Raw genomic sequence first — 3762 nt, forward strand, 5'->3', positions numbered from 1 at the left:
GCTCGGGGGGGTCGCGGGGGGGGTCCCGGGGGGGTCCCTCACCTCTCCGGCCAGCTGGGCCGAAGAGCCTGCGGAACTGCCGCACCTCCTCGCTCTCGTGGGCGTCCACGGCCGCGATGTGGGTGCGGGGGGGCTGCGGGGGAGGGAGGGGGGTGTCACGGGGGGGGGGGGGGTGTCACGGGGGGGGGGGGGGCCCCAAGCCGGGGGGGGCACCCTGAGACGGGGGACGGAGGTCACTTACCGGGGCTCGGGGTTATACTGGGCGGCTGCTTCGCTGGGGGGGGGCGGGGGGGGGCAGGGGGGGTCAGAGCGAGCCGGGGTCACGTCACCCCCCCCCACCCCAGTTGTCCCCAGTGCCCCCCCCCACGTCCCCAGTGCCCCCCCAAAGTCCCCCCCAGTGTCCCCAGTAGCCCCCCCCCACGTCCCCCAGTGCCCCCCCAAAGTCCCCAAAGTCCCCCCAGTGTCCCCTCCACGTCCCTCAGTGACCCCCCCACGTCCCCAGTGCCCCCCCAAAGTCCCCCCAGTGTCCCCAGTGTCCCCTCCACGTCCCTCAGTGACCCCCCCACGTCCCCAGTGCCCCCCCAAAGTCCCCCCAGTGTCCCCAGTGCCCCCCACCCCCACGTTCCCAGTGTCCCCCCACATCCCCAGTGCCCCCCCAAAGTCCCCCCAGTGTCCCCAGTGCCCCCCACGTCCCCCAGTGTCCCCCCACGTCCCCAGTGCCCCCCCCAAAGTCCCCCCAGTGTCCCCAGTGTCCCCCCCATGTCCCTCAGTGCCCCCCCCCACGTCCCCAGTGCCCCCCAGTCCCCCCAGTCCCCCCAGTGCCCCCCCCACGTCCCCCAGTGCCCCCCCCAAGTCCCCCCAATGTCCCCAGTGCCCCCCACCCCCACGTCCCCAGTGCCCCCCTCCACGTCCCCAGTGCCCCCCCAAAGTCCCCCCAGTGTCCCCAGTGCCCCCCACCCCCACATTCCCAGTGACCCCCCCACGTCCCCCAGTGCCCCCCCCACGTCCCCAGTGCCCCCCCCACGTCCCCCAGCGCCCCCCTAAAGTCCCCCAGTGCCCCCCCCCCGTCCCCCAGTGCCCCCCCCACGTCCACCAGCGCCCCCCCCACGTCCCCCAGTGGCCCCCCAAAGTCCCCCCAGTGCCCCCCCCTCACCTGATGGCGCTGATGACCCCCCCCAGGACCCCCATGGCCCCCCCCCCCCGCCGCCCCCGCGCCCCCCCGCGCCCCCCCCGCTCAGGAGCCCCCCCAGCACCGAGCCGATGCCCCCGGGGAGCCCCTCCCCGCCCCGCCGCCCCCCAGCAGCCCCTTCACCAGGAACATGGCCCCGCAAAGGGGGGGCAACTGGGAGCACTGGGAGGGTTACTGGGAGAGCTGCGGGAGCACTGGGGGGCTACCACAAGCACCGGGGGGGGGGTACTGGGAGTGCTGGGGGGGGTACTGGGAGCGCTGGGGGGGGTTACTGGGAGCACTGGGGGGGCTACTGGGAGCGCTGGGGGGGGCACCGCGGGTTTACTGGGAGCACTGGAAGATACTGGGAGCAGCTGGAAGACAGAGAGCAGCGTTAGGCGATGCCCCAGGGCGCTACAGGCTCCTCCGTGCCCTATAGCCCCTACAGACCCCCCCCCCCGGGCCCCACAGACCCCCCCCCAGCCCCTACAGGACCCCCCCAGCCCCTACAGACCCCCATTCCCCATAGGGCCCCCCCGGGACCCACCAGACCCCCCCCCCCAAACACTGGGGGTGGCTGAGGACCCCTATAGACCCCATAGGGCACCCTATAGCCCCACAGGAGCCCCCTGGGTCCTAGGGACCCCCCCAACCCTATAGACACCCCCTAGCCCTATAGATTCTCCCAGCCCCTATAGATCCTGTCAGCCCCCATGGATCCCCCCCGGGCCCTATAGACCCCCCCCACAGCCCTATAGATTCCCTCAGCCCCTATACATCCTTACAGACCGCCCCCCCCAGGCCCTATAGATCCCCCCCTGGGTCCTACAACCCCCCCCGGCCTTATGGATTCGCCCAGGCCCTATAGCCCCCCCCCCCCCCCCAAACCTGATGGATCTCCACTGGGTCCTAAAGACCCTCTCAGGGCCCTATAGATCCCCCCTGGGTCCTAAAGACACCCCCCCCCCCCCCCGGACTTATGGATCCCCCCGGGTCCTATAGACACCCCCTCGGCCCCACAGATCCCCCCCGGGTCCTACAGACCCCCTCCAGGCCCCACAGATCCCCCTGGGTCCTAAAGACCCCCTGCCCCCCCCCCCCCCCCCCGGGCCTTATGGATCCCCCCTGGGTCCTAAAGAACCCCCCGAGCCTTATGGATCCCCCCAGGTCCTACAGACATCCCCATGCCCCATAGATCCCCCCCGGGACCTATAGATTATTCCTCTCAGGCCCCATAGATCCCCCCGGGCCCTATAGACACCCCCCTTCCCTTTAGATCTCCCCCTGGGCATTATGGATCCCCCCAGGCCCTACAGATCCACCTCGGCTCCTACAGACCCCCTCCAGGCCCTATAGATCCCCCCTGGGTCCTAAAGACCCCCTCCCGGGCCTTATGGATCCCCCCCGGGTCCTACAGACCCCTCCTGGGCCCTAAAGACCCCCTCCAGGCCCTATAGATCCCCCCCTAGGTCCTAAAGACCCCCTCCCGGGCCTTATGGATCCCCCCTGGGTCCTACAGACCCCCCCTGGACCTTATGGATCCCCCCGGGTCCTACAGACCCCCCCTGGGCCTTATGGATCCCCCGGGTCCTACAGACCCCTCCTGGGCCCTAAAGACCCCCTCCAAGCCCTATAGATCCCCCCTAGGTCCTAAAGACCCCCTCCCGGGCCTTATGGATCCCCCCGGGCCCTACAGACATCCCCCCGGCCCCATGGATCCCCCCCGGGTCCTACAGACCCTCTCCAGGCTACAGATCTCCCCTGGGTCCTAAAGACCTCCCCGGCCTTATGGATCCCCCCTGGGTCCTAAGACCACCCCTAGGCCTTATGGACCCCCCCGGGTCCTACCGCCCCCCCGCCCGGGCCTTCTGAACCCCCCCGGGATGAGGGGACCAGCCCGGTCGGGCCCCGGGTGGGGTTTCCGGGCAGGGGGCGGGACCGGGGCTGAGTCACGGCGCTGTTGCGGGTGGGGGAGGGGGGGAAGCCCCGGGGACGCTGAGGGGGGTGGGGAGGGCCCGTTACCTGCGGGCCCTGCGGCGACGGCTGCCGGGGAGCGACTGCGGGACCCGCCCGGGACCGGAGCGTCCGGGAGCGCCGGGAGGCTGGGCCTGGGGGCGGGGCCAAGCGGCGCCGCGCCTGCGGAAGGGGGCGAGGCCAAGCGCCGCGGGGGGGCGTGGCCAACCCGGGCGGCGGCCGCGGAGAAAGAAGCGGGACCAAAGGGGAGGAGTCGGAGGGCACCGCCTTTCCGGTCGCGCGTGTGACGTCACGGCGTCTGCGCCGGAACAAAATGGCGGCGCTGAAGCCTGGGGTCGGGGTCGGGGTCGGGGTCGGGGTCGGGGTCGGGGTCGGGGTCGGGGTCGGGTCTCGTCTCCCTTTGCCCCGTCCCCCCGCAAGCTTTGAGGTCCCGCCATGTCCCCCCCCATCTTTAGGGTCCCCCCCATCTTTGGGATCCCCCCATGCCCCCCCCACGTCCCCCTCATTTGGGGGGTCCCCCCACCCCCATCTTTGAGGACCACCTCCCCCCCCAATCTTTGGGGTCCCCCCCATGTCCCCCCCCAGCTTTGGGGTCCCCCCACCCCCATCTTTGAGGATCC

General features: G+C 71.7%; 1 long non-coding RNA gene across 1 annotated transcript; it reads right to left on the reverse strand.

The window, feature by feature from the left end:
* Positions 1 to 241: 241 nt before the first annotated feature.
* Positions 242 to 3323, reverse strand: LOC142365414 (uncharacterized). Its single transcript, XR_012766464.1, has 3 exons — positions 3191 to 3323; positions 1154 to 1542; positions 242 to 274 (listed from the first exon to the last, which is right to left on the reverse strand). It is a non-coding gene; the product is annotated as an uncharacterized LOC142365414 (long non-coding RNA).
* Positions 3324 to 3762: the final 439 nt, after the last annotated feature.

This window comes from Opisthocomus hoazin, chromosome 39, assembly GCF_030867145.1.
Source record: "Opisthocomus hoazin isolate bOpiHoa1 chromosome 39, bOpiHoa1.hap1, whole genome shotgun sequence".
Classification (NCBI taxonomy): Eukaryota; Metazoa; Chordata; class Aves; order Opisthocomiformes; family Opisthocomidae; genus Opisthocomus; species Opisthocomus hoazin.